Source organism: Triturus cristatus, chromosome 1_2, assembly GCF_964204655.1.
Source record: "Triturus cristatus chromosome 1_2, aTriCri1.1, whole genome shotgun sequence".
Classification (NCBI taxonomy): domain Eukaryota; kingdom Metazoa; phylum Chordata; class Amphibia; order Caudata; family Salamandridae; genus Triturus; species Triturus cristatus.
In genome coordinates, this window is record NC_140580.1 from 475,030,548 (window position 1) to 475,043,278 (window position 12,731).

General features: G+C 44.6%; 1 protein-coding gene across 2 annotated transcripts in view; it reads right to left on the reverse strand.

Moving 5' to 3' along the window:
• Positions 1 to 12,731, reverse strand: part of LRRC27 (leucine rich repeat containing 27) — a 440,921-nt gene that overhangs the window by 379,343 nt on the left and 48,847 nt on the right. Inside the window, exon 2 of one of the 2 annotated variants that reach the window (XM_085606198.1) lies at positions 7,629 to 7,721. The exons of the other annotated variant lie outside the window; for it this stretch is intronic. The gene's annotated coding sequence lies outside the window, so the exon portion shown is untranslated. The remainder of the gene's footprint in view (positions 1 to 7,628; positions 7,722 to 12,731) is intronic. 2 annotated transcript variants of the gene reach the window in all.

Below are 12,731 nucleotides of genomic sequence, written 5' to 3' on the forward strand. Positions count from 1 at the left end.
AAACACTTTAGTGGGTTGCACAAGGAGTGCTGCTGTCCATTAGCAGTATTTAATTTACAGGCTCTGGGCACATGTAGTGCCATATACTAAGGACTTAAAATTACATTTTATGTACCATTACGTAGATGCCAATTGTAACATGTTTTAGGGAGAGATCACAAGCATGTTAACACTGGTTAGCAGGGAAAAAGTGCAGTGTCCTAATGAAAACAAAAACCCTTTCAGCAACAGAAGTCAAAAAGCGTCTGGTGACCCTGCAAAAAGGGTCAGGTCCAAGACCCTGTCTTCTCGCAAAAGTTTAAGAAGAAGAGGTGTAGTATACATATGCTTAAAAAGAATTTGAAACTCACTGTCAATTAACTTTAAAAGTGTTTTGCATTATAGCCCTGTGTTAGATTAGGCGTGTTAATACTCTAATAAGGCTATGTATAAATTAGCACTTGCTACGCCATTTGCTTTTTCGGGCACCATTTTGTGTGATGTTTGAAACTAATCTTCCCTTTTTCCAACAAATCCCCTTTGCTGAGTTTCGTTTCTGTAATGAAGAACTGCTTGCGTTAGCACATAGTTTTCCCTTTCGGTCAAGTCCCTCTCCCACCTGCCTGGTAGTCTGATCACAGTGCAGGGTGTCTTGAGTTGTGCAAAGATATGAGATTAGAAGTTTTTTTTTTTTTGCACTGTCCGGCCACATCTGTGTGGAAAATTCCACTGTGGGCGTGTCCTTAGTTAATCATACTACGTTCATAATGTATCTTCATGCTTGCTGTTAATCAGTTCCCTCTGTAGCACTCTTGCAAAACTGTACAGAAGGGCCCCGCTCCGAGTGTATATAAATAAACAATATTGGTTTGTATTCTCCCCTATTTCTCTGAGTTTTCATTTGGCATGGAAGGCTGAGAGGTGGTCTGCGGTGACCTGGGTGGCTCTAAGCGGGTCACTTCCTTCAGTTGGCGCCCGAACAGGGACTCCATCGTGGCATGACCCATTCCTTTTCCACAGAAGGAGGGGAGGACGAGAACACCATCAGGTCGGACCAACGGCTCAGGGATCCCTGCACAAAGAGATACGTATCTTGCAGCTGCTCCCTCTGTCCCACCGGAGGGTGCCTCGCCCAGCGATCATCCCGGTTGGAGTCCTGAACGGCGAACCTGTGATCTGACTGTTTGGTCTGAAGAGTCGGCAGTGGAGAACTGGTCTGTTTGTGCGCCTGATACCAGGTGAGTCTGTTTCCTTTATTGTGAATGTGGTACCACTGTAAATCAATTTTGTTTCAGCAGTAGGACTGTTTTGGTGAAAAGTGTTTGCAAATACTTTGCCAGGTAAAATAAAGATTTAGTTTTTCTCTCCTTTGCAATGCCTGGTTTCAGTAAGCTTCGGAGTTTGTGCTGTTATTGTTGTTCTAAAGATGCACGGTTGGAAGAATCCCAGCCTGCACCTCCTGAGGGCAGTCCTAATTTTGATATGTATGTGAAACATGGCCTTGGCCCTATTATATTTAGTACGTTAAGGCACAAATATACGAGGGACAATGCAGAGTTACAGTGGCCTTTGACGGGCTCTTTTGATGAACAAAAGATGGGCTTTGTACAGAATCAGTTGTTTAAAAGACGTAGTAGACAGTCAATGTTTGACTCCCTTCTCACTTGGCAGAAGGAGGCCACTGAAAATGGAAAAAGATGCTAGAAAATGAGGTATGCAGACCCTAACACAAAAGGCTGTTGCTTAAGATAAGGAGAAGCAGGAAACATGAATAGAACGTGGAGATATGAGATTTCGGTTGCAAATTGATAGGTCCTATATGACTCAGGAAGATGGGGATACTTTTATGGAGACCCTATTAGATGCTCGACCCCCACCACATATGTCCCAGAACTGATATACCCTGTTGTTCCTTATCAACCACAACAACCTGCACCAGCCCCTACGGCTGTTATACCTACTGTGCCAGTTAACGTGCCTCCTACTCCTTCCCTTTTATTACAATCCCCGACCGCAGCAATACCTGTTACGCCTGGCCCAGTCAATCACCCTCCATTGTCACTAATTACTGACACACCAGTGCGCGGCCTGGAAGATAGAGATCTGACTGGATTCAGAGAACGGTCAGGTCTGTTGATGCGATCCGGAGTGGGGGATAGAGAGAAGAAAGAAGTAGCGGACCAGGCAATAAGGTGGGCTCTCAAGCCAATTTATAGTCTCTCAGATATCTGGCAGGTAATGCGAGACTTCGACCACTTTCTGCAGCAACATGCCCTTAAACACTTGTCCTCCACCCTAATTGACCTTTGGCGCACACACATTGAAATGGAGGCACCCCAAATACTATTTGGTATTAATGAAGGCACTTATATAAATAGTTTGGAGCCGACCTCTTTGTATAGAAACGTTGACTTATATAGGTAGAATACAAGATAAAAGTCCCACCAAATGACCTCAATTCCCAATGCGAGAAGTTCACCCCATTTACCATCCGGAAATTCATGAATTAACAGATCAGCACGGGGCAGTTACCAGACCCAGTGTGGCTGCCTGCTTTCAGGAACAATGGGTTTATACTCCATTGAAAAGAAGTGAGGTTCTGGCCCTAAGGCTATGTTTGCCGACCTTAGAAAAAATCCTACTGCTTACTATAAATAGTTGACAGAAGCTGCCTCTTCCACTGTGATGACCCTTGCTGATATTGAAATGTTTTTTGGCCTACTAGTTCCAGTTGATATTTGGCAACAGGTGCACACCCTAGACCATGTTGCTGAGTTGGGCGGAACGTGGGATGTGAGTAGGGGTTGGGATTGAGATAGGAAGCCAGGAGACAAACCATGAGCTGAGTTGCTTGCGCTGCCCGGTCGCATAATAACTTATCTGCATACACTCATTCCCCCCAAGAAAGTCAGTTGTGGCAGATTGACTGCCTGCCGGCAGAAGAAAGACGAAAGTGTTTCTGATTTCTTCACTGGGTTTGAAGAGACGTTTTTAGATTACAGTTGACAGGATATGTCTACGGAGAGAGGAGTCAGTTATTTGTTTATAGATTTGTCACTAATCACCTTCCCGAAATAATGTCCTAGTTTCAAGCAGCTGAGAGTACTTGGTCTACGTCTTCCCCCTCCGTTATTTTAAATATGGCCCAATATTATGAACATAGGGATAATATAGAGAAAGACAAAAGTGATAAAGCGCAAACAAACATCGGAAGATGAAGGTATTACTGCAACAGGCATATCGCGGTAATAGCAGGGGATGGGGACCCCAACAACAGCTTCAACGTACTAGACAGCCACCCATGACACATTTGGGACAGAATCAGTGTGCTTATTGCAAGGAAGAAGGTCACTTGCATAGCCAGTGTCCTGTACTTTTGCGCAATGCTTTGTCCACTATTTATTTATTTATTGGATTTGTAGAGTGCATGGCTGCCCGAGGGCTTCCCAGCGATAAGGAGAATTTTTCCAGTGAAGAGCTGAGCCAACGCCTAGTTAGTGTGAGAACAGCCAGGTTTTCAGATAGAGGACGAGGTTCTGGAAATAGGGGCCTCGGGACAATAGGCAGCAACACACTACTGCCCCTGTAGGCGATTTTGACAATTATTTTGATGATACTAGGGATAGGCGATACTACAATGATGACTATGACATTGATGACGTGACGGGGATGTCTTTCAGCTAGGACAGCCAGGGTACGGGACCAGTTCAAATACCTATAGACCAGCGTGGCCCTTATGTCAAGATAGATTTGCAAGGATCTCCTAAGGAGTTCTTGGTTGATACAGGTGCCACGAAAATAAATATTGCCCGACACCTGGTCCCTGGGGCGCCCCTGTCTGGCCATAATAATGTTTTGGTTGGTTTTTCAGGAGTACCGGTTGTTAGCCCCATCTCACACCCTCTTGCCCTTACTGTTGGCCCTTTTACTGTGGATTCTTCATTCCTTCTAACAATTAATTGTGGTGAAAATTTGATGGGTTTGGACCTACCAAAGATGTTGCATGCTACTATATATTGTTCACCAGATGGTGTCTATATTACTAAGGGGCCGGATGTAGGTACTAGACAATGTCTATCTATGGATGCTCTCCTTCCACCTGAATTTGATCCAGTTCCATCCACTTTATGGGTCACGGGCTTATTGCATATACCCCCGGTTTCTATACAGGTTATGGACAAGACCGTATTGCCCCGCATTCCCTAGTATAAAATACCAAAGGCAGGAGCACAAGCTCTTCTTGATATTGTTCAGGATTTAATGTGCAAGGGAGTTGTCGAAGAGACTACAGGCACCATATGCAATAGTCCTATTCTTCCGGTCTTAAAAAGGGCACCTCAAGATTCTCCTGATAGCGCTGGCGATGTATATATTGTTTTGTCATTGATTTGTGTGAGGTTGGTCCCGCAATTCCCAGTGGTCCCTGATATCACCACCCTTCTAACTATGATTCCCTCTACCGCTACATTTTTCTCTGTGATTGATTTAAAGAATTCATTCTGTAGAATTCCTATCCACCCAGATAGTAGGTACTTGTTCAGATTTTCACTGGCTGTTATACGTTTCCTATACTGTCACGCTCTTCAAGGCTATATCGAAAGTCCTAGCATTTATAGTCAAGCATTGAAGAGTGAGTTGGATTCCCTCTCACTTTCTCCCGGTAATGTATTGGTACAGTATGTAGATGACTTGTTAATTGCTGCCGATACGGAACAAGGTTGCAAGGATAGTACGATGCAATTATTGTTACACCTGGCACATCATGGTAATAAGGTTTCTCTTTCGAAGCTTCAATATTAGGGCCCATGCAGCATCAGCAAAATTATAATCAACATTGTTAGCTAAAAAATGAACAATCATATTGCAGTAAAGATCCAAATGTAGGGCAATGGTCACAACCACAGCCACAGCGAAAACCACAGATAAGAATCCATCTCTAACATCGGTTAATTGCAGAATTTGATGCGTTTTCATGTTTCTTTGTGAGAAACAAGAAGATGGCTCACATTTCAGGTTCTGGATTAAGCTAATTTTCAGATCGGACAGTTTATTCTATTGGCATCAAATCAACTGATGTAGATTCTTTCAGTGAAACACATAATTGCAGGTGCAAAAGTGGCAATCGTAGATGAAGCTGCAGCAAGTTCATTTGTTAAAGTTGATGCTTGCACCATGTCCGGATCAGCACCTGATAATGGGTGTAAAACTGGATTAACAGCAGGCGCAGCAGTCCATAAAATAGACCAATGATTGCAACACAGCTGTACTTTTCCTGATGTGTTTCCAGAATAGGGAGGGGATGGAATGGCCTAATTTGGAGACACTCTGGTGTTGGAGGTTGACCACAACATAGTGCTTTTTGATGTAATTGACCTACACCTTCCTGGTTTACTTTGCAGGATGAAGTGGCAGGACTACAGTATGTGTAACATCTAACCCAGGAATTGGGACAGGTTGTCTGTACGAAGGTCCAAAGACTTGCTGGTCAATGGTATGTTCCTGAACTATCTCTCCCACCTTGGTGACCAATCCCCCAATCACCTTTATTTGCCAGTGGTCCAGTCCTTTTTAGTGGGGAGTATCGCTCCAACTTCTTGAACGTTCTACAGTAAATTCAATTGTGAAACGAATTCCACACAAGTGAATAGTCACTTTAGTTCACTGTGGGGATTCACCACCAATAAATTTGTCCTGATGCGTTCCAAAGCATTAGAAGCCACCACCAATTTATGTAATGAACGATTGAAGAGTCACTTCTATGGCTGTTTTTGAATTGTCTTGTCTATTGTGTTCCTTTTTAACTGGTATCACCTACCTTTTCCTTTTACAGGTAGTACCAGACATTAACAGGTACTTTAATTAGGAGACACTGACTTGCTTTATACCACTTCAATTGAGAATATTAATAGCATAATATTCTCTCCATTTGTAGATAGTTGTTTTTTAGGTCCTGAAGAATCGCGAGTGTAACATCTCCATGCGAGAAACATGTTGACCATTAAATAATAACATAGGCCACTCTTACATGAGACATTATACTCTGCTACACCTTCACGTTTTTAATCAGGGAAGGAGGCCCCCAGAATAAAATTGATTCCCAGCTGGCACTTTCAACCCTGTTTTATATCACTTATTCACAACTACACCACCCAGGCCCCCACACCCGCACTTCACCATACGGCAGTTGGATTGAAGATCTCCGATAAAGTGCCCCTTATTAAGGGAGCCCGTTAGGCATTGCACCGCCGGCCCAACGAGGAGCAGCCCATATGATGAAGCATGACACCTGAAAGGGTGTGTGAGGGCATTATTATCCAACAAATGGATTACCAACTCTAAACACACACCGTATGTAGTTGGATCCAGCCTTTCCTTTGACTCTTCTTCTTCCTCTTTTTTGAATATTGAGGAACAGCAGGAATAGCCTTTCTTGGAATTGTGAAACAATGCCAGAAGAATTAGAATGCTGCTATTCTTCCAGTTACATACATTGGAAAAATACAAATATAGCGTTTACAAGACAGTTACATTCTGGGGGCCTAATTTTTATAGGCATTAAATCAAATAAATAATAAAAGATCCAGAGTTCAAATATGAAGTCCATGCTCCATTATCACAGTCTTTGATATGTTCTTCCAAGTTAAGATAGTTCTGTGTCATTTTATAAAAGCCACATTATGCAGTGCTACGTATTTATTGAGTACATGGCTGACTGTGTCATATTATCCGTTCAGTTTTCATTTCCGGACTATCAGTTCCAGATTTCCTCCTCTCAGGTGCTGTTTGAGTTTCTCTATCCCACAAGAGATGAATGTGCGTAGGTGTGGAAGATATTCCTCATAATGTTCAACCAAAGGTAGTTTCAGATCGGTTCTTGTATCCTGTGTTTCAGAGGCCTGATAGTGCTACCTATATAGTTTTTATTAGATGGACATGTTATGTTGTTGATGACGTGTGCTTTCACAGTTAATGTATTCCCAGATTCCATGTTGATGGCCAATTGTTGTAAGTTCTTTTATTTTGACCCAATTTGCATATGGAACAGTTTTTCCATGTGAAGAAACCTTTTGAGATGTCATCTGTGATGTCATAAATTATGTCATAGAACATGTCATGAGTGATTGTCAGCTTACCTCTCTTGACTATCACAATATACTGGCATGACTCAAATCATTCCTCCCAACACTTATGAATAAACAAACGTCTTGTACCCTGACTTTTGACCATATTCAATGCTGTTGGTAATAGCTAACTGCAGCTGGTATTTCCCGGTTTGTTTGAAAAGGCTTAATAGCTTTTACAAATCATGTATATACAAGGATAGGTTTCAGGCCCCACGGAAACATCCAGAAAATCCACCAGAATAAGCATCAAGCAACCAGCATAGATGACCTCAACGTGAACCTTCTGAAAATCAGCCCTTATCAAATTAATCCCCTGCACCTGTTCCTTGCTATAAGCAAATAGAATACGACCTCTATGAACATTCTAAAACACCTTCTAGAAGACAGCCTCATCAAATTCATCATCTGCACCTGTTCCTTGTTACAAACAATTAGAATGTGACCTTTATGAACGTTCTAAAACAGTCTTATTTAAAGACTGTCCACACTCCTCACCTTAGATTAGCCTCTTCGCCTGCCACTTACCTGTTTCCAATCTCCCAGAACTCTATCTTGCCAGCTCACTTGATCCTCCTTCTTCGACCACACTGTAACGAACATTCTGCATTAGTCTCACACCTGGATGGAAAAAAGAACAAGAACAAGAGGAGAGACGCATTAACAGACTTGATTTTACTACGAGCTGAGCTTAGTCATAAGATTGTGCTGCAAACAAAGGTAACCAGAGCTTTTGTTCAACTTGTACATACTGTTGGCAGGGCTCTGTCAGAGAGGACTTGGGTGAAGCTAACCCCGTCCAAATTTGCTTGAGGGTTTGATGCTGAAATCATACTCGCTACAGTTTGGAAAATGTTGTCAAAGGAGCCTCTACAGACAACCGAAATGAAAACAAAACTACAACAAAACTAAAGGTTGGTTGAGATTTTAAAAGCTTTTGTGAGGTGATACCTTAAGAGATTGAGTTAATACCAGACTAAAGACTAATTATTTGTTTGTTTATAGATACCATATTTGCCGGTACTATTCATCAGACTGGTGTGAATGCCTGCTGCAGTGTTGCTGTTGAGTAGACGAGCCACAGCAGCTTTGACTCTACACACTCTCTTCATACCAACCCAACCCCCTTCCTCCTGGGATTTGTCATAGGAGCAGTCCTCCTGTAAACCGAGGGCAAGTATCAGGAGGATTCAGGAACTAGCATCGCTGCTCCATTGGAATCATCTGGAATGCAGGAAGGGGGCTTATGACAGTGATGTCATATGTGAGGTCACAAGCACTGCATGGCAGGAGTGCATGTTATAGTTAGTGCTCCTAACTATAATGGTACATTTCTATTTTTTTTTAGTTCAAAACGTTAATGTTGCCCTGGGGCCAGGGGTCAGCAATGGACCCCCACATTTTAATTAATGTTTGCCCCGGGGAGGTGGTGGTCCCCAGGGCAGGGGTGGGCCTCGAGCCTCCCCCACTCTTTATTTATTAGAGATAGCTTCATGGAGGTGGCGGTCCCCGGGGCTGTTGCGGGGCATATGGCCCCCCCCTTAATCATTAAAGCCCCCGGGAGGTGACGGTCCCCAGGGCAGTGCGGGGGCAGGAGGGAGCCCCCCCAACACCTTTTATTTCCAAATGAAGCCCCTGAGAGGTGGCAGTCCCTGGGGCTGCGGTTGGGCAGGAGCCCCCCACGCCTTTTTTCATAAATTATGAAGCCCCGAATAGGTGGCAGTCCCCGGGCTGCGGGGGGAAACACATGCCCCCCTGCATTTATTGAATATTGCCCCAGGGAGGTGGCAGACCCCGGGGCAGCCAGGACCTCTACTTCATATTATGGCATTGCCCCCAGGACATGTCCCACAAGGATGCTTAAAGAAAACAAAGTGCGGGAGCCCGTGCTTCGTTTTTTTACATTTTCTGTCAGATTCACGCAGCCAGCACGAATCTCGCCGCATTTTCTTTTTTTTAAATGTTTTTTTGGCAACAGGGCCCCCCTGAGCAGGCCTAGGGGGTCAGGGGGTTTCTGCTCTGCCCCCTTTTCTTTTTTTCACCTTTTTCCTTGTGACTTGGTTCAACTGAGTCACAAGATGGCTGCCAACACTTCCTGGTTTGAAGTGTTGGTAGCCAATCAGATCTCAGGCTCGAGATCGGGAGGTTTGCCATGGCCACAGTTGTATATCTGTAAATATTTAAATTTCTCAAAAACTACTGAACGGATTTACACCATTTAACAAAAGAAACACTTTCTGAAGCAAGAGCTAAATTTTTGCCAAATTTGGTGTAATTCCGTTCAGCAGTTTGGGCTGCAGCCTGGTCTAAAGTTTCCTAAGGAAAATTCACATGTAGAAAACACGTTTTGGGACCCTCTTTTTTCTCGCCCCCGCTTGACAAATCACCCAAAAACTTTCATTACAAGAGCTGACCAAGGCACCCCAATAGTTTTGAAAGTTTCGCTAAGATTTATCAAACGGCGCCAAAGATATTGGCGAATCAAAAAACGCTTTTCCTATGGAAACTAGGTCCTAACTATGACTACCTACTGGCGACCGCCATTAGGATGGATATGGATATATACCTATATCTATATATATATCACCCACAAGGTAACATGGGCCTGCGAGGTTGGGAAGTGTTCCGATCCCGATAGCAGCACGATGATGAAATAATAATAAATTTTAAAAAACAGCTTTTCTGTTCCAAGGCACACTAGAGGGCTTGAAAGTTTATAAAGTAAACAACTGTCAGAATGCGGCCCCCACTGGCGGGGAAGAATTGGTTAAAATAATGCACAACAACTCCCAGCATGCATGTACTCACTCACCCGTGAGGCCCACCGAAAGGCAATAAATTAGCAGCATGTAGTAGAGATGAAAAATGCATTGTAGTGCAACTGCGGACTGTCAGTCATTCCCTATGAAGAAGGAGCAAGCAGCTCTGAAACGAGTGAGGGTTGAAAGAATTGGATTTGAAATGCAGATTTTTCAAAATAAAGTTCCTGTGGAAACCATCTCCGGTGCAGTGCGTTCTTAAGATCCAGGGCACCTTGGAAGAATAAATTGACCTGGCAGCCCGGCTGTGGAGGACTGCACCGCCCAACAAGGCAACATGGGCCTGCGGGGTTGGGAAGTGTTCCGATACCGATAGCAGCATGGATGATGAAATTATTTAAAAAAACTGCTTTTCTGTTCTGAGGCCACATTGAGGGCTTGAAAGCTTATAAAGTAAAGAACTGTCAGAATGCGGATCCCACTGGCGGGGAAAAATTGGTTAAAATAACGCATAACAACTCCCAGCATGCATGTACTTACTCACCTGTGAGACCCACCGAAGGGCAAAAATGAGCAGCATGTATTAGAGATGAAAAATGCATTGTAATGCAACTGCGGACTGTCAGTCTTTCCCTATGAAGAAGGAACAAGCAGCTCCGAAACGCGTCAGGGTTGAAAGAATTGGATTTGAAATGCCGATTTTTTAAAATAAAGTTTCTGTGGAAACCATCTCGGGTGGAGTGCGTTCCTAAGATCCAGGGCACCTAAGAAAGAATGCAATGTTTCTCTGCATCGGTGCTGTCACTGCGATCACGTAAATCAAATTGGATAATCCCTGATGCCCCGACTCAGATACCAGTGTCGATGTCTTCAGCATATTGCTGGCCATGTTGTTTGTGCAGTTCCTTGTAGCCCCTCGATAGGGGAAGAAGTTCTTCATGCACCAGATTAACCCCTCGCCAGCCGCTAGATGTACAAGAATGATGCAACTGCAGTCGTCGGTGAAATGGATATATAATTACCTAGTGGCGCTTGGCTCTAGGTAGTTATAGTTAGGTCAGCTGTTCCATAGGAAAAGTGATTTTTTTGTGTACTAATAACTCCAGCAAAGTTTGACAAATCTCAACCAAACTTTTAAAAAAGGTGTTACGTTTTGACTAGTTTGTGCATGAAAAGTTTCAGGTTGATCCGTCAAGTAGGAGGCCAAGAAAAAAGGGGGCTTCCAAAACGAAAAATCCCCATGCAATTTCAATAGACTACTTTTGACTAGGCTACAGCAAAAACTACTGAGCTGAATGACCCCAGATTTGGCAGGAAGCTACCTCTTGGTTCGCCGATTGTGCTTTTTGTGATCTGGTGTAAATACATTCAGTAGTTTTTGAGAAATTAAGGTTGAAAAACAGAATTGCATATCTGGAAGGTTGGGTCGCCAATTCAAAAATAGAGCATTCTGATTGACCCAGGGAGCTTTGTTTCTCTTCAGCCATCTTGCTCCCATAGGAGTATGACTCCTGCGGGAGCGAGCACTCCGACTGGCTGCCAGCAGACTGAGAAAAATGCTACTGGCAGCCATTACAGGACTCAGGGGCATAGTAGCCTGTCTTGAACATGTTAAAAAAAATATATGAGGGGCGGGGCTGGGATACCCCCGCCCAGGCAAAAAACAATAAAAAACAAATTGGCAAAAATTGCCACAGGATTAAAAAAAAAAAGGGGGCATCCGTGGATGCTTTGTTTTAATAATGGGTGGGGGTGAAGGGCTCTCCTCCCCAAGCCTTTAATGTCCCTGGGAAACCCTCCCCTCCCAGGGACCAAAACAATATATATGGGGAGAGGGACGAGCAGCCCCCTTCCCCGAGCCTCTAAAAGCCCCATGGAAGAATTACTACAAATGGGGAGGGGGGTCACACGATCCCTCCGCCTTGAGCCATTATGGCCCCAGGGACCCTATCCCATGTGGCTGGCTCACATGCTATGTCCTGGGGAGCCCACCCGGGTCACAGCGATTTCCCTGCCGGCACAGACAGGGAAGCCTGTGTTTGCTCACGCTTGGCGCCTAGCAGGAGCAACCACAAAGTCTGCTCCCAGCCAGCAGGAGCTTTGAAAATGGTCCCCAACAAGTATATGGTGGATGCCTTAAATTGGCACCAGGGCACCCAGCTTTAGCAGCGCAGACCCGCTGGATAGAGTCCGTGGGGCCTATAACGTTTCAGGGAGGGGGATGGCATTTGGGTCCCTCTCCAGTTGGAACAGTTTTGGCCCATATGTGGGCTCCACAATGCCATTAGAGGCATTGGGTGGGGGCATATAGCCCCCTATCTATTTTGAAAACATTTGGACCAGGGGGATGGAGTTCTCAGGGCTTTACAAGGCTTGGGGTTGGAAACCACTCCCTCCCCCCATGAATGTTTTCAAAAAGGGCCCTAGGAGAATGGGTACCGAGGGCCCAACAAGGATTTAGAAGGGGCCACACAGCCCCATTTCCTTTTTCTTTTTTTTTTTTAAATAGCTCTAAGCGATGTGATCCCCCAGGGCCTAAAAGACTTGGGGGGGGGGGGGGTCACGTGGCCTCCGACCCTATAATTAAAAATAAACAGCCCTGGGGGATGGGGTCCAAGCGACACTCCCTCCCCTTCATTAACAAAAAAAAGAGTCTGGCAGATGGGGTCCTCATGACCTAAGAAGACTCGGGGAGGTGAGCCACACGGCCCCCCTTCCCTTTATTTCAAGTAGAGGCACTGGGGATGGGGCCCCCAGGGCCTATTATGGCTCAGGGAGGGGCCACACAGCCCCCTCTTTCCCTTTAATTAAAAAAAACTGCCCAGGAGGAGGAAAGTGAGTGACTGAAAAGTGCCAGTGCTCCGTCCACCAT